This window comes from Dreissena polymorpha, chromosome 6, assembly GCF_020536995.1.
Source record: "Dreissena polymorpha isolate Duluth1 chromosome 6, UMN_Dpol_1.0, whole genome shotgun sequence".
Taxonomy (NCBI): domain Eukaryota; kingdom Metazoa; phylum Mollusca; class Bivalvia; order Myida; family Dreissenidae; genus Dreissena; species Dreissena polymorpha.
Genome location: NC_068360.1, coordinates 38244022 through 38268430, shown reverse-complemented (window position 1 = coordinate 38268430; position 24409 = coordinate 38244022). Strand labels below are relative to the sequence as shown.

Here is a 24409-nt window from a genome sequence, read left to right as displayed (position 1 = left end):
CAACAACTAGTATACTAGCGGTTATTTCATCAATTTGTGCACACCAATTTATGATTGCATGAACATACAATTAATACATAATTTTGAAGTACCGAGTAATAAGTCCATGGTTTGTAAATAAATAAGAATTAACAGTTAACTTGCTGTATTATTATCAGTTGATATTCGCTTAACTAAGAAATGACAGCATATTGCAAACGTATGAATGTAAATTTGAATTTATGTTGATACAATTAATCAATCAATTCATAGCACATATTACTTCGTGTGTGCACTAATTATTGTGTACACATGCAGTTGCTGATATTTGAGTGTAATTTTATATACAACATAAATTAAATAGGCATGGCATAATTATGCTCATTATACATTAGATCATGGTATGTGACCATTTATGGAGTAGTATTTATTAAATATTAAATTGTTTGTCATGATTTAAATATATGGTATGCTATTATTTCATCAAGACGCAGCTTTTTGCATTTTGTAAAGGTTAATATTTTAAGCACATGACAAATGATTGTGTTGAAATACAGACTGACGAATCCAAATATTTTCATATGAGTGTATTCCAATAAAACACTTTATAATCTTTCTTTGTGTAGGTGTATCAGTGCATGGGACATATTGGAATATAATGATACAAAACATCGTAATGCATGTAATAAAATATGAAAATATGTATTAAGTGTAAGGGCACAGTCTCTTAGTATACAAGCTCGGGCTAATTTAAAAGGGACAGGCTGACAACGAAGTTAGGGCTCTCCGGTTAGCGAATTGGTTCGTTAACGCGCTTCACACATAGGCTACCAAAGTCTTATCCCCGTTCACTGAAGCATGTACATTGTATAGGGTGGTCACCTTTCCGGACACACTGGGTTTCCTCTGGGTATTCCTGCTTTCTTTCACAACTCAAAACCACACTTGAACTGAAATAAGTCAGTAAGACCTTAATATCTGAAAATTGCAGTTGTAATTTATAGTTCATTAGTTCAAACGTCGATAGTATCGTAAGTTTAGTCGAAAGAAGTAACATGATACTGCGGATCCATGTATATGCATAATTAGATTTAACATTCAAACATACTCTGTTTATTAGAAGAGTTAAATGAGAGTTATTGTACCCGCTCATAATTTATTTAAGAGATACGAAAGCTTCACGCTTAAAGTTCCGCTGGTATTGTTGCAATACGCTGTTCTGCATCGAGTTTTAATGTTTGCCATCCTTAAAGCAGTGGTTAGAATGCTTATCGAACTACAATAATCGTAAGTATATGTAGTAATTACCCGCTTCTTAATTTGACTTTGCATCTCAACCAAATCGACGGTCACTTATTGCCAATAAATAACATTTTCTCAGCCTATTTAGCTTAGGTAACGCCAGTAAATGAATGCCCTGAAGAGGACGTCGCTCGCACGATTACTATTTTGCACGAAACTGTCACTGACCATTGAGTATTGTATCATTACACGGTTTAACTTTGACAAGCATAACTCCTAAGTTTTGTAATACAAATATTAAGAACATACATTCCTTATACATATGTATTTTAATGCGCTTAATTATACACATTTGTAAGAGACGTATACGTTTCTTAAATAATGTCAATGGCATCAGTGTATGTAATTACGTGCCCCTTTTTTATATTACGTTGACGTCATGTTATTATGACGTTATTGTTATTATTTAAGAAACGTATACGTTTCTTACAAATGTGTATACTTCAGTGTATAATTCAGCGCATTAAAATATTGATAAACCTCCGACCCCATTTTTGCGTGAAGATAATCGAGAATTATTTGACGTTATCAAGTCTGTATCGGCCTTTTTTTAAATTCTCGATAACGTCAAATAATTCTCGATTATTTTCACGCAAAAATGGGGTCGGAGAATTATCAGAGACTGAAACGCATCAGATCAGCGTATCAGGCACAACTTACGAAAACGTACAGAGTCGATGACGGCGCTTAATGACAAACTTGTTGGACTTTTCGGGAAATCCCGCGAAGTGCATGACGAAGTTCTTAAATGCTGCCAACCTGATGAAAAAAAAATCATACGAAGATAGTTTTGACACTGGTTTGAAGAATTTTGAGGAGTCCAAGGATAGATATTCGCAATGAGGATCGGCAATACTATCGCTTGAGAAATGTGCCCAAAGTTGGATGGGAGACAGTGTCAAATCAGCGTCAACGACATCTTCATCATCTAGGTCACGGTGAGCGCAGGCCAGACTACGAAAGTTGAAAGCGCAAAGGCAACTGCGACGCATTGATGAACTGTTCGAACTCGAACAAGCCGAGCACGACATTATACGGCGAAAACGAATACTTTCCCAAAATGTGGAAATACAAGATTCTGAAGACGAAGAGAAGATTTGGACAGAAGTATTAAATGACGATTATAGTGGAAGACATCATACAGTTTTCGGTAACGTTAAACCAACAGGACACACTGTTACTTCCGGTCTTACGATAGGAACCAAAGAAAGTGAAACGAACATAACTGAGCAAGTCTTGTCTGTTGCGCGCCAAGGGGCATGCATTGACAACGTCGAACTTTCTATGCAGACCAACGGAAATTCTCCACCTCATTTGACATATCATGGCGACAGCGTAGAGTCCGCTTGCCCTGGTTTGACCAGCCACGTTAAAACTGAAATTCGTGCTGGCAACCTCCGTGGCATGGAGGCCAAGCGCATGCAGACCTTCCTGACAGCTGATACTTCCGGTCGAGACGGAGATCTGGCTGATGCGGCGTCCAGAGGACGCAGGACCTACGTGGCGGATCAGACTTCCGGTCGAGATGAGGATCTGGTTGATGCGGCGTCCAGATGAAGCAAGACCTCCCTGGCGGATCAGACTTCCGGTCGAGACGGGGATCTGGCTGATGCGGCGTCCAGAGTAAGCAGGGTCTTCCTAGCGGATCAGACTTCCGGTGGAGACGGGGATCTGGCTGATGCGGCGTCCAAAGGTAGCAAGACCTTCCTGTTGGATCAGACTTCCGGTCGAGGCGGGGATCTGGCGCATGCGGCGTCCAGAGTTAGAAGTACCTTCCTTGCGGATCCGACTTCCGGTCGAGACGGGAACCTGACTGATGAGGCGTCTAGTGGTAGCAGGGTCTTCCTTACGGATCAGACTTCCGGTCGAGACGGGGATCTTGCTGATGCGGCGTCCAGAGGTAGCAGGACCTTCCTGGTGAATCATACTTTCGGTCTGGACGTAGATCTGGTTTGCGCAGGGGCCATGGGCAAAATGACAACCTGGCGGATAAGACTCCCGGGAGGGACGCGGGACATGTCTATTCGGCGTCGAGGAGCGCATTCGCGGACAAGACTTCAAGCGGAAGCGGAAAACCGGAACCAGGTTTTACTAGAAACGAAAATCAAGTGAGCGAAAAGAACGTCAATCTGCCGTCCTTAATAGAGATTCTAGCAGCGCTCATGAAATCAGGAAAAAAAGAAAATACACAAAAGGAGAATCAGCCTCAACAGAAAACCTCCGGAAGTGGAGGAAGGTGAGCCGGAAGAGTTCGAGTACACCTGGCCCGTGTGTTCGTGGTACGTGAAGCATGACGGCGTACGGTGCATGTACTACTGGCAAATCGCAGACCAGTACCAGTTCATGACGCTACACCGGGCACCAACTACAGAGCTCAAATTTATAAAGGCAGACACCGACCAAAGCGGGCTGATAGAGATGTGTGAACTGCGAGGCCTGCTGAAGTCGACACTGGGCGAGGATGTCTCCGACGTCATGATATAGAGGATATTTGTTCATGTCAGTGTAAGATCGTTTGTTATTTCACGAGTGATCATAGAAAATATATTTTCACGAGTGGCGAAGAGCGCACCTTCAACGAGATCGACACCGACAAGAGCGGAACACTCACTTTCCTCGAGGTTCTCATGGTTGTGGGACTGTCTGGTTCAGAGGGTCGGGTGGGACTTGTCCGTAGTTGTGTGGCAAAAACTCGTACTTCCGAATTAGTTAAACCTATTACAAAATTGTGCTTGCTTGAATGTTCAATCTAGTTAATCTACAGTTAAGTAAGCCATTTACAGCAATTACTATTTGATTTGATTGAGTTGTAATTGCAATAGCATGGTGTTTATTGCAAATGATTTACTTTTGTACTTTGATGAGTTGAGTCCATCTGAATTATAGTGGTAAAACACTTACCTTGAATATTTGTGCTGTTGATTTAAAGAAATTATTTAGATTATTGCAATTCAATTGTTTAAATTAGTTGTCGCTGTAATGGTTTTGTACTATACTGATGTGCTTATGTTCTTTTATGAAATATTAATAATTTCATGGTGGGGAATGTAAGAAACGTATACGTTTCTTAAATAATGTCAATGGCGTCAGTGTATGTAATTACGTGACGCGCCCTTTTTTATATTACGTTGACGTCATGTTATTATGACGCTATTGTTATTGTTGTGAAAACCGTTTACGGACAGGATTGAATTGGAATTTGGATGTTTTATAAGGACTTTCTGACACCAGTACCGGTAAATAAAATTTATATATGTATCAAAATGTTTTAATAAAATTGATTGTTTGAAATAATAAGTTAGGTATTTTTTATTGTTTGTAAATTGGATTTAAATGTTTTGTATAAATGTAGATCTATGTTACTTATTGCATGATTGTTTAGATCCTAATGTATGATTTAAATGTGTTTGCAAGTATTTATTATTTAATCTCTGTTGTTTCAGAGAATCGCTACGTCGATCAATAAAGGTTTGAAATCAGCGCATACTCGTTATTAAATTAAAGTCGCCCCAATTCCAACAACATTTTTTATCATATACCTGTTTTGTTTTCTATGTATCAACCTTATATTATCAGAAGCATATTGCTCTCTAGTGGTGATTGAATTCATTTTTGCGCTTGCCTCTCAAAAGATTCGATTTAAACATTTTAGCACACTTCATGCTAAGTAAATTAATCAAAGTGTTATATCTTTACATATAATAATTAAAAGTAATATCAAACTTCGTACCCCTAGATTTTTCCGATTTAGTCAAGTACAGATTTATAACTACGTATCTGCGTAGATCTTATCAAAAATCAACAGGAACACGTTTTCGCTAAACGCCATTGTATGTGATTTCCCCATAATAAATATAAATATCAGGTTCATGGCTATTCGTGTTTTCTTAGTTGAAATATATAATTTGTGTGCAAATAATGTTTTATTGACATTTAAAAACGCGGTGTTATCCAAATTGTAACAATGAAGGAAACCGGATGTGCTGACGCATATGTAACATGCTTTCAATTTGTGACTAAGCGCCAATGGTTTATTGAATGCATTTTCGAACTGCTGTTTAAATTGCATGTTTTGGTTTAAAAGTGTGGGTTTGCATGAAAGCAATAAGAAAGCAACCTCTTATTTGCATTTTATTTTTATATTAGGTTCTAGTCTCTTATCTTCGGATATGTTTTCCTCAATACTACAGCCACCTTGCCTCTGAATGACGGTGTGTTATATCTACGAGACGTATGTTTAGTTTAAAAATGCAGATTTAGTCCTAATGTGTTCTTTTCAAATGACTATGGTCGTATCTCTCCAACCATGTATGATGATTTTATTGGAAAATATATTGGTCTTTTACACGCTGACATTACAATTTCTTCCTGATATTTAATGTGATAATCCGTTTGTTACCATCTTTGCTTTTTACAAAAAGTCGAGAAGCTACCTAATAACTTTTGTTAACCTAATAAAACTAGACTTACCTGTATGTAGGTCGAAGGTAAGTCCAACTTTCATCCACACAAAACCATTCAGGGATCAAACACATAAAACGACGCGCTTATAAGCAGTGGAACTCTAATGGAAGAGAAAATGTATCGGTAGTTCACACATACGCAAACACACCAATCTTTAAGTAACAACAAAATATATAAAATTGTATGCGCAAAGTAAGAGCTTGTCCTACCTTTAAGGAGTTCAGTAAGAAAGCGACACACGGTATACCAAGTCAATGGATTAACGTCAGTTCTGGTTTAAATATATTTAGTTGTGTATGTTTTGTTTTAAAGAGATAATGTGTGTAATTGCAATGTCAGTTAAAAAATATTGTCCGAAAATAAACCCCACAGTCATTACTGCCACTTTCTTAAAATTTAGTCGACTGGTTATTTTTAACTACTAAACTAGGTGTCATTATTCTAAAGGCCAGTATGACAAGTTAATTATGCTAATCAACCAAACGATTGAATATGAACAGCAATATTGAATGCTGACTGTGCAAATATTGTGCAACCTTAGTCTGTATATCGCATGTTTGGGAAAGGACAGTTTGAAGCAGTCATCCCAAGTTCTATAATGTACATACCATTAGATTAAATACATATACTCGTTCAACTATCTTACATTCACGTCACCCTATCACATTATCGCATGTTGTTGAATCACCCGATATACATACCCTTGTTAAATGTAAGGACGTCCGGGCAAGTTTTAGGTCATCGTCCGAATTAATCTTGACACTGTCTAGGTTCAGACTGTTTATATCATGTATATATCTCTAACTAATTTAGTTTAATATAGATTTGAATTTATCAGCCAGGTAACATACTTATTATTTAGCATGCGTTGTCCAATGTCCCATAAATGGTTCCAGTTTGCAGACGATGGTAAAATGTAGTACACGTAACTGAACAATTATTTAATGAAACTCTTATTGTTACAAATGATAAGAAGTTGTGTGGCGGCTCGGTTAGCTCAGTCGGGAGAGCGCTCGCCCTGTCAGCGAGATGTCCCGGTTCGAGTCCAGGACTGGCCACAAAATACATAGAGAATACTACGTTAGCGTTGAATACAGAGAAGTTAATGTTGCGAGGCTTAGAACGCCGGGAGCGCGAGCCTTGGCACATTTTAATACATTACAACCGCGAAAGGATTTTATTTATTTTATTTTCGAAAGAAAATGATCAAAATCAAATATGGCGGCAATTGCTCATGACAAAATGATGTCGATGCCAACATACATGTACATGAAGATATACACACAGAGTCGTTCTAAACATAAATTTAAAAAAAAACTACTCGCCTTATTTTATCATGGACGCTGCATATTTTTATGGATGTAAATAATTGCAGCAAACAAGGCATATAAAATATATAATTACATATCGTTACAATACATAGTAACACAATTACGTCGCGAGCGGGCCGTAATTCTTATATAGCGGGCTAAATATTATGATAATTTATGATGATGACCCGCTTAACCAGGCCGATTTTTCATATCTGAACAACTAAAAGGATCACGCGGGTTTAACTGAACAAATTGGCGTCCGCATTGAGTCTTAGCCAACGGTTATCAATACAATTAAGCCAAAACTCAACGAAAGAGTCGAACATTACTATAATGACACGTAGCACACACTTTGGAAAATACACATCGATTGAACTAAGCTGTATAATAGATTTGCGCCATTATTTTAGCTTTAGCAGGGTTGATTAAACAGCAAAATGTATTGTTAAAGACACCTTACCTTGATGACATCTATAATCCAATGCTGATGATAATAAAATAGCACCTATGTGCTATTCTGTTTCTTGTTATTCCATTCGTGTATCTGTATTGATTTGAAATCACACTTATTTAAACGATTGTGTCAAATGTTAACCGCTGTCACAAAAAAAAAACGCGATTTACAAAATCCAATGATTTGTCAGAGCGATTACAATAATTGTATTCCTATCGAAGCTTTCAATACAAAAACACACAATGCGAGATAAGTTTGGGATTCGTTCGATTTTTTAAATCATCTTAAACTGTTCAAATAAAAACACTACACGTCCGAGTCGTTATACCTTAAATCCACAGAGTCAAGATAAAACTGGTATGTTTCGTCATAGAGATAACGTCACATGCGAATTTAATCAATCAATAGTATTTTAGCAACCAGAGAGATGTTATCCAAACGTACTGAAAAACGACGAATGTATCAGTCAAATCCATACTTGTTTATATCTATTCACAAGAAAACAGTATACACTATGAATTCTATATACATTCTATATAAACAGAGTACGTATTATCTTTGGCGAAAACACATTTCCTAAAAGACTAATAAAAATTCGCCCCATCGAACCACTCACATAAAAATCTCATTTGTTGTCGGCGACTGTTGTTTCGCAACGCCACACACACACCCCTTTAACGCGATCGGTGTAAATTCAGAACTGTTCGGAACAAAGTTGTTACCAAAATTAGATGCGAAACACTAAATCACCAAGAGCAGTTGGATGAAAAGCTTCAATCAACGCCAGATATTATATCATGGTGTTCATTTGAAAAAAGCTTTATTCTAACGCAACATCATCTATTACATCACTCATCCATCAAGATTCAATAATTAAAGGCGATACACCTAAGGTTTCTGTCCTCAAAAACTTCGTCACATAACATAAGCTCCTTGACGAATCAGAAGCACCTAACAGGGGCGTAGCTAGCATTTGTTAGCTGTAGGCCCGGTAATAATACATAAAAACGGGGGGTCCGCGTTCTTCCTTTTGAAAATTTGTAAATCCTATAAAGCCTGTGGTGTAATTTAAAGCATATCTAGGCAAATTATAAGATAAGAAAAAATAAGACTTTGGCCTGTTTTTCTTTGATATTTTACTGTTTTATATCAATGTCATAGAACTAAATTGTTCTGTATTATCTTTATACCAGAGAACTAAATTTTAAATTAATATGGAAGATATGTCATTTAAACACGACCAGAATCAATTGTCTGAGGATTATGTTAATATGAAATAAGATTTCTATCACCTCACCCCCCTCGGGGTCAACATTTTAATGCGTTTTTCGAAGTTGAAGCATTTTTATGTGTTCATTTTACAAAAAAATGTACGCCCGGGCCTGCTGTGCCTAATAGCAGATACGCCCCTGCCTAGCATAAGCCAGTTCACATATAAACACAACGAAACTCCGAGTTATCTCGTGGTTAATTAAACTGAAGTTGAACCATTGCTACGGGCTTAACTTAAAACAAAGTTATTTTTAATATTTGCTTACGCACCTCTGTACCGCCAGAACCAATGAATACGCTTTTGTCTACCCGATATTCAAATCTGGAGACTCATTTAACCCAGCCAACTATCGCCCTATCTCCTTACTGAGCCCTTTTGCAAAGGTATTTGAAGGAATTGTATTTACACGTTTAATTTCCTTCACAATCAACAGATCTCCCCTTACTATCTGGATTTGATCCTCTAGACTTATATCGCAACTCTCCCTCACCAATTGCAAATTGCTTTTAACTGCCTTGTAAGGTACGAGAACGTTGTGTTTCATGTGCTTATATTGCAGGTGAAATACACAAAAATTGTCGCAATACTGGTGAAATGTGACAATAGTTTTGGTTGTTTCCAACTGTAAGCCTTCATCATGCTATAATTAACCATTTTAAAGTGTGTTCTCTGTGTGTGTTTTTCTTATGTCCTACTCTAACCAAGACCATGCAAGTCCAAGCCCTCAACCCGAGACACTAGAGAGTACCTCAAACGCAAGATGAAGGTGCTTTTTTTTTAATGCATCATAACCCCTTGATATTGCTATTACTCTGCTGTTCTGGACCTAATCACAGTGGGTTGTATAGTTTTGCCAATCTTTCAGGCTATAAATCGAAAAATCCTCAGTTTGAAAAAATGACTTATTTTTGTGTCTGGCATTTGTTGGCATTTCAAAAATACACTTAGACATCATAACATTTTTTTACTGATGAAACTGAGTTGTTCGGAAGCCTTAATTAGCTGATTTGAATGGTGCATTCCTGTACTTTTAGCACGGGGTTTGATTGTTTTTTACATTAAAATGATACTACGGATTGCAGCAGGTCACGCATTACATGTTTACTGTGTGAATGTAGGTGTACGCCTTGTTGCGCCTTCTCGGCCGAGTAACAAAGAGGCAATTTTTGAGTGTTTAAGTTCTTCAAAATAAGATTTTCCGTGCCTTGTGCTTAAGTTGTTATTGTTATTGGATAGAGCTATGTCTAAGCTACATCTGCATGCCAGAGTTGTTGATTTGTATTATTTTTTTCGCAATGTACTCTGCTTGATGGCTGTCAGAAAATAGAATATTTTGAGTTGAAACCCTTTTTACTATTATTCTATCAAAACTTGTGTTTGGCATTTTCGGTCTAAACACACTTTATTATACTATCAAAACATTGTTTTAGCCCTCTATGGTTAGAATATACGATATTTTTATATCAATAACCGTTTGACAATATCCGTCAATATTCGTACAGAAACCGATACGTTTTGTATGAACTCGATATTACCCGAAATTATCCGATTCCATTCGTCTTCAACAACCATAACGTGTTCGAACATAAATCTTTGTGATTTCATAACGTGTATTTAAGAAAAATAGTGTGATGTAAGGTGAGCTTAGTTTAGGTAGTTAAGTCCTTTTATTTCAGCTTGATTGTATAGGAGGCTTAAGGCTTATTAAAACGTTCGCAAGTCATTTCACGGATAGAGCCAGTGCTTAGTGTCTTTGTGGATATTTAAAGATCGCGCCAAGGAGCTCCAAGTCGCTAGGCGGAAAAGGGGAGCTACGCCACGGCGACCTGCGCTTGCCATTTGTATTTTGGATAGCGTTTGATTTCCAGTTTTTACGAGAAGTAAGTGATATACACATGCTGTGACCAACGTATTATCGGTAGAACAACTATGAGCTATTTATATAAAGACATTAACAAGTTGCTTATGAAATTAGATGATGTATTTAAATCGATATTTTTCATGAACATAATTAATGCTGGGGTCGACCGCTTTAAAGAGTCGATGCAAAGCATTATTTGGGGGAGAGTTTTAAACGGTTAAAAGTCAATCCAAAGCTTGCCCTGAGTCCAGCATCACAATATACTAGTTAAAATAAAATAAAAAAATGAAAACCAAATAAATAGAATATACATTGCATAACTCAATTTAAGTACTATAACATGATTACAATTTATTTTTGTTTAGGCACAAAGCAATACAGTTAATATAAGTATCAAATATTCTTATTGTTGACAAATGTTAGAACTTATGATCAAACACTTCATATCATATTAAGTCCATGTGAAAACCCAGTGTCTTTAAATTTGACTCTGAACATAGTTAAGAAGAAATAGTTTCTTCTTCTTATGGATAATGTAGTAATTTTAATTGTTTCCACTCCAAAGCTAACTTGTGTTGTTTCAAGCAGGCTGAGGTCCCATCCCGAGTTTCCGCCGTGGTTTGTTTCGACGTGGAAGATAAGTTCGAAAATGTTACTGAAACAAACATTCAAGTTGAACCTCAAAGTCAAATGTGTGTTCAATGTCTTCATAATCTATATTTCAAGAAACATCAATTGAAATAGAACTAATAAATCCTTCGAAAGATTATAAGTTACCATATTCGTTTTCGTCAGTTTGGATTGGAACACACAATTCCAACAATTTGGCAAGTTTTTTAATCAATCAAAATTTTAAAACTACAATTTCATTGTCATTGTATACTTGTCGAATTAATATCGAAGCTCCGTCATTAAGAAAAAATAACATTTTTAGTTAAGAAAACAAACACTGATTAAAACATTCAGACTCGGCTAAGGTGCAACAACGCCAGCTCCATTAGTGTGTCTTAGCAGCTGACAGAGCATCAACAAGAAGACTGCTCAATATTTATATTTATTATATACATGTTTAATGTTTTTAACAAAATACAGGTTGTATCAATCGTTGAAATAAAAAATCTCGTATTACGCTACTCGCTGTTTCCAATTCCGTATTACCATACTAGCCGGACTACTTCGACCCATTTAATGACGTCACATTACACGCACCGAAAATAGAAATATCGGTAGTCACATGACGAGACTTACATACCCTATTACGAAATATATTACGTAGTGCATCGTGTGACGTCATTGTTGTGGCAAAACACAACAGTTTTATCTAAGGTCTGTCAGGACATGTCGGACCTTGTGTTTTTTAGCAGTCAACTATGTGTTAAAAACGTGTTTTGGACTGTGTGTTTATCATGCATAAATGTATATCTCGATAGGAATACAATAAAATAGTGTGGTTTAAACTAAGTTTCGATAAAGACATGGAAGATAGAAGTGGAAGTGCATATCGTTTAAACGTTTTTGTTATAAACATCGGATTAAATGTGTCAACCTAATTGTTATAAAAATTGTATTAACGATGGCATTAAGGTAAGCGTGTCGGAAACCTGTGTTTTCCCGGTTCGAATGTTTACACGTTAATTTACATAAACTGTATTCATACGCGTCTTAAATAAATTATGGCGTACCGTTTAAGTCATTGTTTTGTCAGTTTTGTTAAAGTAAAAAATACATTTGTTAACTGTTTTCGTTAGTTGTTGGATATAATAAAAGGAATATTACGCTAGTGAATTGTTCCAAGAGTTTGTATCACTCTTGTGGCTTGTGCTATTTCGCATCACACTCGATACGTCATCGCACAAGCCACTCGAGTGATACAAACTCTTGGAACAATTCACTAGCGTAATATTCCGTATGTATTTTAGCTTTTACCAAACAACGCGTATAAGTATATAACTTTTAGCTGTTTACCTGTTATGATAAAAATGTGTTAAATGACGAAAGAAACTCTAGATAATTCTAGTAGTTTTATAACACATTGATACACAACGTGTTTTGACATAACGATTGTGGCCTCCTACTCGGAGTTCTTACGGTTAAAATATTTATAATTTATTTTAACTTATCAGTAAGACAAAAATATGTGTTCATCACATTTACAAATTTTCAGTACAACTAATATTATAAGTGTATGTGCGTACAGTAATTCTAAGCCAACTGTTTCAAAAGCACAAACAATTTAAACAGTGTTCTAGCCTAACGATTGTTATGGCTACTACGGCTGTAATTCTACATGGTTTTTTAATTCAGTCAAAACGAAGGTCCACAATTTAAAGTGTGTAAATATTCGATGTTTCTCTATTTTCAAAACTGATACTTTGTTAATGAATATAACGTAATGATTATAGACGAATAAATGGTTAACAACTTTGAGATCCGAATTTATAATTGCATAAACACCACTCTGTAACCTCTGTATTCTGTGCGGAATACATCATGCGACACATAGTCAGATCTGCAACAACTAAGAGAGACCGTTATGAGAGTGGTGCTTACAGTAACTGTTATAATGAACATTGTGCAAAAACATGTGTAAGTATGTTGTAAAATAAACAGTTCATTAAATATGTTAATTATTTATGTAAATATTAACATTAACATTAACAGTTCGTGATAATACTTTATAATAGAAACATTTAATTAGATTTGATGGTTCTCCCTTTATGAATTATTTCAAGTTGAACATTGATTCAAGGAAATCTCTGACATGTTCTTCTGTCACAATTAAGGAATACTACAAGCAGTCCCCGAAAGACCGCGACGTTGGCCAGTGGAGAAGTCGCTCCGGAAGTTCCCCACTACGGAAGACGAGGAGCGCAATTGCATCCGGGATTTAATATATGATCACATGAAAGACAGCGACAAGCGGTCCGCAGAGGAGAAGACGTTCCGGACAGAGCTTCTGAAAAGTGTACGGGTTGACCGGACGCCCGACCGAGTGCACATCCTGATGCCAATGACGCAGAAAGCGTTTATGGAGATGGAAGAAGATGGGAAGGGTGTGATGGATTGTCGGTGCTTTCAGAGCGAGATCGCCTTTTCTGTCCTTATAGAATTAATCCGTTGTGTTGGAAGTTACCTTTGGGCTATTGTTCACATCGTAGTGTTGTGTAGGAAATTAACAGTTGTATCCCTTTAAAAAATGAATTGTGTATATGAGCCTCGCTCTGTGAAAAGGGGGTTTAATGTATGTGCGAAAAGTGACGTTCCAGATCAGACTGTGGAATCCGCACAGGCTAATCTTGGACGACACTTTCCGCCTAATATTATTTTTTAATAAGAAGAGGCTTTCTAGAAATAGAAACTATCATCAAAGCGGAAAGTATTAGCCTGCGTGGCTCATTTACATGCTCATTTACATGCTCATTTACATGGTATGTTTATCTAGACCTCTGTTATTGAGCCATATACGTGTTTCTCATTCGTGTCGCTCATCTCGCGGCGTTTGGACGTATTTCTTCGCACCTCGGCATTTTCGTTGCGTTAGGTAAGGTCGTGAAATTAAGCGGATTATCTTGGAAATATTGGATTAATAAAATAAAATTGGATTAATAGTGAAATTAATTTGGAAATAATAAATCGAATTTAGGGTCTTATAGGATCTTCTAATTGATGGCGAATAGTGGAGTTAAATAAAAACGTAATTAGCGATAAAGTGCTTCAGTGCAGGAAGGAAAATTATTTAATTAATTAATGGAATATATTTAAATCTAAGTGTATAATTTAAAAGCAAGTGCTCCAGTGTTAGAAGGAAAGGTAATATTTCAGTGATAATTGTGTGGATAAAATCGGTAGAAACAGGGAAAAAGAAGGGCTACGGAAAAGTAGTAAGTTTTTTTACCAACTTTTCTAAAAATAAGTGACTTTAACATTATCAAATTCTTTCCTCGATTTAGATTACCTGAGATTCTTTTAATTGATAACAGCAAGACATGGTTTATACTTAATAGAAATATATCTTTGGTAATATCCTTTGAAAAAAGAACGCGAAAGATAGGAATGCCGGACAAAACCCCTCCCGGATAAAAACCCTCCCGTCAGTTTTATAGGGGCCGGGCGAAAACCCTCCCATGAATAAACGGGAACGGACAAAAACGCTCCCATGAAAAAAAACGGGGGAGGACAAAAACCCTCCCATGAAAAAACGGGACCGGACAAAAACCCTCCCATGATCTGAGCCACGAATTCAACTATCAACAATTATTTATGAATTTTTAATCCGAAATCGGTCATTTCCGAATGTCATTTCCGACATTTGTATTTTGTTGTCGGTTATCCGAGATATTTATTTTTTGTAATAGTGACTTCACTTCAGTAGGTATCATTACACTATATATTGACTAATTAAAATATTTCCTAATTGAAAAGTTGTTATTTTTCACCCATTTGACGTCAATTATATATGTTTGAACTAAGATTTGTATTATTACTTAGAATGATAAGAACTACGATATTCTTGATTACTTAGTATGAGTAACAGGTAGGGTGTTTATATAAAATATATAAAATATCAAATTGTGCGCCGGCCAGTGCATTAAGAACATCAAAGTCGTGTTTCTTTTTTAGTCATCATCGCAAAAAAAAAACCAGAGGCGGACACAGGCTTCCCAAGACATTCTTTATTTCGTTTTATAACAAGTATTATGAAGTCTAGACAGTATAATGTAACATACATTGACAAATAAGCATAATCAATTGATAAACAAAAACAAACATTGTAGACACTTGTGTGCCTTTACACAAAGAAATTGCTTTTTATATTTGCAGATTCAGAGTATGATATTTTGAACAAATGTTGTCAGCATTGAGTGATTTTTTCGGATTAATTCATGCAACATTATGTGAAGCAAATACATTTGTCGGCGTTAAATTGCTTTTAATTGATTTGAACAGAACAAAACAGAACAGAACTTTTATTTTCACCCAAGTATATAACATATACAATAAGGGCAATATAACAAAGTACAATTTTTATAACAATATTTTGACTTCCGATAATTTAGCAACACCAGCACATATTATCCAGCGAGGGTGGGGGTATTCATAATGAGCATATATAAAGATATTGACTACGAGAATGTGGGAAAAGTTAATCAATTACAAAAAACACCAAATTATCATACATAGTGAGCAATGCATGAGAATGAAATAACGGTTCGTAATTGTGTAGCCTAATTTGTCGAGGATTCTAATATTATTAGTGATCTTTAGCCTTAATTATGCGGGGTTGTCTTGTTCACACGTCACTTAACTTTGCACGCGCTGTTACCGATAGCAGTTTTCAGGAAAGTAAAATGTTTATTTAAAAAGTGCAGGTTAAAACAGTGCGTTTAAGGCGATAGTGCAACTTGCAGTTGGTAGCTTTAATTTCTGTATTCGGAATAGTTGCAGACATATTTTTTCGTGATTTATTCGCTCGACTGCACCCGCACAATGAAATTTGCCAATGGGCGAATGGATAATGTCGGAGCAACCCGAGGCCATGATAGCTGTTCATCTCAAGGACACAATAGATACCGTTAGGATTAAGCAAATTGTATGTACTGCATGCAAAAGGAATGAGTAAGGCCTAAGCGGTATCAAGAGGTGATTTTTTGTCAACTTACTATTATAATGGTGGTATGAGTCGGCTTATTAAAAACAAAACGATAATTCGCACACATGAATTAAATACCGCGAAAAGAAAAACATATACGATAATAAATTACATGATTTTAATGCTGGATGTATATACTAATGCTATACAAGGGCATTTACACCAATACGTAATTTCAGATGATAAACAATTTTCATAATTACGAGCTTGTAATTAGTAACCAACATTTGCGTGTATGTGTAATCACCTAACAATTCGTCTAAAAATAATTTATATATTTGAGTTGAAGACGATGTACTGTTGTTTAAGTCTGAATAAACTATCTGTCTGCCTGTCTAAATCCAAGCCGTCATCGTCCCGGTGAAAAAAAATCTGATTTTCAATAGTTGGACATTGTGCCCTGATGTCAAAATACGAAATGACCCGCGTAACACGGACCGTGATTTTCAAGAATCTTTAATAAATTGATAATTTAAGGTAAATAACATTTCAAATAATTATACATAATTACATTGCTGATAATAAATAGCAAACGATGAATGTTTTTGACACCCATTTTATTGCAAGTATGCATGCAAAGCCGAATAATATCGAGAGGGTCCGCTATAAACGCTGTTTCATCATAAATTTAACACCCTTTCTGTGTTATAAACAAGAGCTGAAATCGTTAATTTATTAAGATTCATTTATAATAAGCTTTATTGATATGTTTCGTGAACAAAATACTACAATATATTCCATAAAAAATATAATAAGATGGCAAAAGAAATTCAATGGCCGGTTTCTAAACAAAAGCATAATCGCCAAGACCGTAGCATCAGTTCAGTGCGTTAGGAACGCGCGCTTAATTTTCCCGCCTTCATTCCTTAATTACTTTCGTTTTTAAATCGTTTTTAAACATTTTTTTTTCTATCGTATACAGAATTCTATTCTCCTAAGCAAGATGTAATTTTTAAAACTGAACTCCAATTATAAACGCTACAAATTGGTATTAAGTACGAACATGTCAACCGTAAATCTAGATTCTAAAACTCCAAAACGGTATGATATTTGCAAAAGTTAAAGTTATAACTCGCCGGGCTGTCGAAATCAGAAGAAAAACCTTAATATATATTGATGTATCTGTTTACTACGTAACGTAAGCTTTCTAATGATATATAAATTGTCAAAATCGGCCGAGAAATGAAACTGTAATTTAACAAAAGACGTGAGTGGGTACATCAAAATGTATAACCTCGGCGCTTCGCTGTACGCTAATCGTAAAAGATCGATAGCCACAACACGTTAAAACGCGCGGTGGTAAAACATAAAATGTGTATTTCTTGTGTTTAACTCGCTATAAATCCATTAATAACAACGGGAATATACTAAAAGTTATATTTTTTGAAAGAGGAATTAATAAGCAACAAGATAACGTATAAACCAATAAAATCGGATGAATAGTTTTTGCATAAGATTGAATTTACTACAGTAAGGGTCAAATTCTCGATTCATCTCCTGTCAATATACACTCCGTGTTATAAGTTATAAACTGATATTATTATTATTGCAATATATTCAATGATTTTTTTTTTATCTGGTTTTCCGAGAAAGTATTTGTTTAAGAAGCCAGGGTCATGAAAAGCAAATAAATATATGTACAGATTTTTAACATATCAGAATGATGCAAAAGCAGACGTAGTCATGATATATAAATTATCAGTTAGCGAGTGAAATAAAGGATATAACAAATTTATGTACATTTCTCACATTGATACACATTTTAAGTATTAACAAGTAATTAAATAAGCATAAACGTTCCTCATGCTTAACAATTAATGTTTTTAACGGTAAAGTATAGATGTACATAGGACTGAAAATGTGTCATGTAAATTGAATTTATGGAATTTATTTAATTTCAAGTAGGTAACTACAGTCAACTTTCTATTATACTGGTGGTAGAAGTCGGCTATTTAAAACAAAACACAAATTTGTAGATAGAAATGGTACAGAATTATAAAAATCACTAGCAAAAGGAAATTGTAATAAGTTATAAACTGGTTATTATTATTGCAATTTATTCTATAAATTTTTGGCCGGTTTTCCGAGGAAGTATTTGTTTTAGAAGCCATGATCATGAAAAGCAAATAAATATATGTACATATTTTTAACATATCAAAATGATGCGAAAGTACACATAGTCATGATATATTTATTAGAAAAACACAACCAAATTAATATAATACAATCATCAATTAGCGAATGAAATTAAGAATATAGCAAATTTATGTACATTTCTCACACTGATACACATATTAAGTATTAACAAGTAATTAAATATAACTTATAAGCATAAATGTTCCTCATGATATATAACATTATTAGAAAAACCCAACCGAATTAATATAATACAATCATCAACTAGCGAATGAAATTAAGAATATAGCAAATTTATGTACATTTCTCACACTGATACACATACTAAGTATTAACAAGTAATTAAATATAACTTATACGCATAAATGTTCCTCATGCTTAACAATTAATGTTTATAACGGTAAAGCATACATGTACATACGACTGAGAATGTGGCATGTAAATTGAATTTATTCAATTTCAAGTAGGTAACCACAGATTATACAGTAGTAAACGGATGTAAGAAAAAAGTAGACTCTTTGAAGAAGCAGTAATGTAGTTATTATCATTAAGGGGAGACTATTTAGACAATAATGTGCCCTAATTAATAATAAAAAGGATGGCTATACAGGTTTTGAAATGAAATTCATTTCCAAGTACATAATAACGCATTAGATCGAGACTTAACAAAAACTAACAATCAATTAGTGCACTGTAGTAGAACATATACTATAATTTGGTGGTCTGGTGGCATTTGTATTTATAAACAAATGTGTACTTGTATTGAATCTTTGTTAGCGTTTAAATTTACTGAATATAAAGCGTATAAATTTGCTTGTATTTTTAAGTAAAGGTACGGATTCTGATGATAAGAATGAGCTAAGGGAAGCATTATGTGTGTCATTACCTAAGAATTGTTCTGTTTCAGTATTAAAGAAATCGCAGTTAAGGAGGTAGTGGTGTTCGGTGCCAACCTGACCCGAATTACATAGCCTGCAGACTCTATCTTCAAATGGGGTTCCGTCGTATCGGCCCGTCTCGACTGGAAACCAGTGGTTAGCAGTCCTGAATTGGAATAGGTAAATGTATTCTTTTTTGGTGAGTTTAATAAGGTAGTTTTCAAGGGATGGTGATTGCTTGAAGCTGGTATATATTTGTGCTTTGTGTGTTTGCTGTAATTGGTGGTGCCATTGGGTTTTGAACTGAGTTAGTAACTGTGATTTAACTAAGCGGTGGATATTAATTTGGTTTATTTGAAACTGATTATCCCATATGCTACTTTGGTTAACTGATGTGAGTATTTCTTTTATTTTGTTTGACCATTTAAAATTTGAGTTTGGGAGGTTCATCATGTACTTATAAATCTGATGTGATATTTTCTGTTCTTTGCCTTGAAGAGTTCTACACCAGAAGGAGATCATACGAGTTTTAATATTGATTGCAATTGGATGCCTGCCAAGTTCACCGTATAGAAAATATATAGGAGTAGATTTTCTGGCTTTAGTAATTTTTCTGAGGAAGTTGTTGTGTACTCTCTCCAAAACGTCTATGTTTTCAAAACCAAATATTTCTGAACCATATGTTAAAATTGGTAGCACTGTGTGGTCGAAAAGTTTAAGGATTAAGTCTATGGGAAGTTCTACGTTGTTTGCTCTGATATATAATAGGTGCATTGCTTTTGTTGCTTGTTCAGCTAGGTGTTTTCTTGCGTTTAGGAAAGAGCCATTGCTGGAGAGTGTTATCCCTAGGTAGTGGTAACGGTCAGTTATGTCTATGGGATGGATGCCTAGTGTGAAATGAAAGTTTTGAAGTTGTCTAGCACCGACGATTATAATTTTAGTTTTGCTGAGGTTTATCTTTAAATGCCAATTCTCGCAGTAATCATGGAAAATGTTAAAGCTATTTTGGAAGTCAGTTTTTGAGTCAGAAATGATAACAGTGTCATCAGCATAAAGTAATATAAGTAGTTTTAGCCACAAAGTTAGGTCTTCAGGATTTGTAAGTTCTATGCCGTTTGAGCCTTGGAGGTGCATATGTGTTTGCAGATCATTAAGGAAGAGGGAAAACAGGAGAGGGGACAGGTTTTCACCTTGTCTTACGCTAATTTCTGATATGAATGGTTCAGATATGTTACTGTTAAGTGAGATACTAGATTTGATGTTGCTATACATGTTTTGAACTAAAGTGAGAAATTTACCTGTTATATTTTGTTTGATTAGTTTGTGCCAGAGGCCAGTCCGCCAGACTTTATCGAAGGCTTGGGAGAAGTCAATAAATGCGCAGTAAAGTTTTTGTTTCTTTTTTTTTCATTAATTCAATTAGTGAGTGAAGTGTAAATATGTGATCAGAACAGGAATAGCCTTTTCTAAAGCCAGCTTGATTTTCATCTAAGATATTGTTTTCATTAAAGAACTTAGTTAATCTGTTGTATTGAAGTAAAAAGTTTGCCAAGACAGCTGAGGATAGTTATGGGTCTGTAGTTACTAGGATCTTTAGGGTCACCTTTGTTTTTAAATATGGGTATTATAATTCCATTGAGCCAACTTTGTGGGATGAACCCGGGTTCTAGTATGTAGTTAAATAGTTTGCAATAAACAGGCATAAGTAGATGTTTTGTGGACTTTATGTATTCGTTAAGAATGTTGTCAAATGGGCTAGGAGTTTTTGAGTTTTTAAGGTTTGAAATACATTTTTCTATTTCTTCTTTGGTGATTGTGGAATTAAGTGTGGTGCTTGTATAATGTGATTGGTCGTTTGTGTCATTGAAACGGTTGTCATTGATAGTGTTTGTATTTAGTTCTTTGAAGTGTTCCTGTAATTCTTCTAGAGTTGGTGTAGCTGTGATTTTTGATTTTGGTTTTAGTTTGTTAAGATATGACCAATATTGTTTGGGGTTTTTGTCGGACATTGATCGAAGTTTGTTTGACATGTTTTGTTTGTTTGCATTAATATGGTGGTTCATTGTTTGTTTGTATTTTTTGCTGGCGTTCGTCATTTCTTTTTTGTTAAATGTGGTTTTGTTGCTATTATAAATTTTTTTGGCAGTGTGATACTTTTTGCGTGCTTTGAAAAATTGAGGACCAAACCATGGTTTATTGTTAGCTGAATGGTTATTTTGAAAATGTGTTTTATTTTCAGGGAAGGTGCTGGTGGATGCTTGATGGAAGACTGATTGCAGCTCATCAGTTATGTGCTCTATGGTCTGCTGCGATTTGGGGTAAGTATCCATTTGGTTAAGTATTTGGTCAATCGCATTAGGGTTGATATTGCTAACAAATTGGCTGGCGAGATCAGGTTTCCATTTTGGTTTTTGATTGGTGTAAGTTTTACTTTTTGGAGTTATATTTGGATGATTGCTATGTGATATATTTATTGACCATGAGAGTGCATTATGGCCATCCGAGAATATTAGGTCAGTTTCAATGATTTGAAATTCCGAAACAAAATAGAAACAATCAGATGAGGCAATAACATAGTCTATTGTGGATTTATTTCTGAATGTAAGCATATCGTGATTATTTCCAGAGGTTAGTCTACCATTTAGAATGAAAATGTTGTTGTTCTTACATAAGTCTACATGTATAAGACGGAGGCCATGTGCATTCGTTCGATGGTCTTGAGAGGTGCGGGCAAGTGGGACGGATAATTTTTCAAGAGTTTTGTATTTGTCTAGTTGACTCTGTATGTCGTCATCGATATCGAAAATGTCATTTAAATGTGGGTCAGTGGTTATGTAATCTTTCATGCTGCCTACTCTGCCATTGAAATCACCTGCAAGAATTACGTATTTATGGTCACTACATATCTGGGAGATTTCATTTTCAAAGGTCATAAATTCATCGTCGTTAAAAAATTTAGAGTTTTCGGGTGGGACGTATACAGCACCAATGACAATATTTTCGTCAAGCATCGTAAGAGATTTATCAATAGAGATCCAAAGGGCATATTCGCAATTTGACTTTAAAATGTTAATTGAGGGTACAAGCTTGTCTTTAACAAATATACCAATGCCACCAGACTTGCGCTTATATTCTTGCTTTCTATGGTTCGCAAAATAATCATAGTTATTTATCTTTATAATATCGTGTGTATCAGTGTGAGATTCACAGATACAAAATATATCATAACAACCTATGAAATCAGTGAATTCCTGGTAATTTAGTCTTTTCTTGATGCCGCTAACATTTAAAGTTCCTAATTTTATGGTGTTTACTTTCAGGTTGGATGAGGGTTCTGTCCCCCCACTGGCCTAATGGCTATGGTTGCTGTCTGCTGTGGTCCTACTATGGTTATTGGACTGTGGAGTGTCCCTTAGAGGGCACACGGTTATCAGTACGCGCAGAATCCCAGGGGCGTTGGATGCTGGGCACAGATGACTGGGTGTTCAGTGGAGTGATTCTGTGATTAAACTACTTATAACTAAAAGTAGTTGCAGATTCACAGTTTGCTATTTTGAGTACATTTTGCGGATTACTGAATGCAACAATGTGTGAAGCAATTACATTTGTCGGTGTTTAATTGCTTTCACGGGAGGGTTTTTGTCAGCAGTTGCAGATTCACAGTTTGCTATTTTGATACATATTATTGTATGCCACTAACTAGTTAATTGTTATGATTAGCTGATTAGTGGGCCTAAATAACCGAATCATTGACATATTTGACACTACAGTATGCTTTATATATTGTCTGCAAAAATGCAATCGAAAACGTTACAGTCAAAGCTAAATTAAATAAGTAATTAAGACAAATTAGTTACATGCTAACGAATTGTAAGTTGTTAACAGAATTTTACTTTCATTTTCGCAAAGTTGTCAGAAACTTCCCGGAAAGCACGTTTTTTGCATTAATGAGCGTATGATGCGATTAAACGTTGCACTGGTATCGTATTGCATTCAATCTAAATTTAAATTCACTTGTCTATAAATGGCCTCATTTTATGTTTTAATTGATGTTGGTATTATATTGGATTATCGGATATATATGCAAATTAGGATGCGGAATGTTTACAGTTAATGGATACATATTTTCTTTCAATTTCACTCCCCTCAAAACACAATACACAATACACACAATGGGTAATTTTATCGGATTAATGAATGCAACATTAAGTGTTTCTTTTACGGGAGGGTTTTTGTCCGGTCCCGTTTTTTCATGGGAGGGTTTTTGTCCTCCCCCGTTTTTTTCATGGGAGGGTTTTTGTCCGCCCATGTTTATTCATGAGAGAGTTTTCGTCCGCCCCCTATGAAAATGACGGGAGGGTTTTTATCCGGGAGGGGTTTTGTCCGTATTTCGAAAGATAGTAATCGATTAGTATTTTAATGTCTTTACTGTAATAGCACTGTGAAATTATCTGAGATAAGAATCTAGCCAATTTAACATTTAAAAGTTAATCACGTCAATTTCAAAAGTTTTTCATTAGAGTGTACTTTTAAATTTTAAACAAAAGAACACAGTATAATACATGGTTATATATCAATTCAATATTGTATTAAGTTAATCTACATACAATATTCTAAGAAAAGCTATTGAATAAGAAAATAAGATACAGAATAAGCGCTTTAAGTGTAATGTAAAAAAAACCTTTACAGTATAAAAACCTAAGCTCATTAGGATTAGAGATCTCCTAACAATTAGCACTTGCAATTTGCAATTGTCGCGAAAACAGGGACCCTCTGTTTACTACCAATTACCGCACTACCAATTAAGCACCCAAAGACCCCTATTAAGCTAAGACCAATTAGAAGTAGATACCATTTACTATTCGACTACTCGAGAATCATTCATCAAACCGCTAATAACCGAAAGTAAACTAACTAGAACGCGAAAACAGGGACCATCTGTTTTCTACGAATTACCGCTTTACTAATTAACCAATCAAAAGGGCCCTATTTAGTTCTCAATTAAGACCTATTAGACTGGTGTACGGTCTTTTCTCCCCCTGGTCTTTTCTCCCCCTTGGACATTTCTCCCCCTAGTCTTTTCACCTCCTAATACCATA

At 35.3% G+C, this 24409-nt stretch overlaps 1 long non-coding RNA gene across 2 annotated transcripts; it reads left to right on the top strand.

The window, feature by feature from the left end:
* Window positions 1–15964: 15964 nt before the first annotated feature.
* On the top strand, window positions 15965–23069 carry LOC127834409 (uncharacterized). Of its 2 annotated transcripts, XR_008027924.1 has the most exons (4): window positions 15965–16053; window positions 19340–19490; window positions 21550–21628; window positions 22631–23069. It is a non-coding gene; the product is annotated as an uncharacterized LOC127834409 (long non-coding RNA). The 2 variants fall into 2 exon arrangements; XR_008027923.1 differs by lacking the exon at window positions 15965–16053 and having other exon boundaries at window positions 19079–19490.
* The last annotated feature ends 1340 nt before the right edge of the window (window positions 23070–24409 follow it).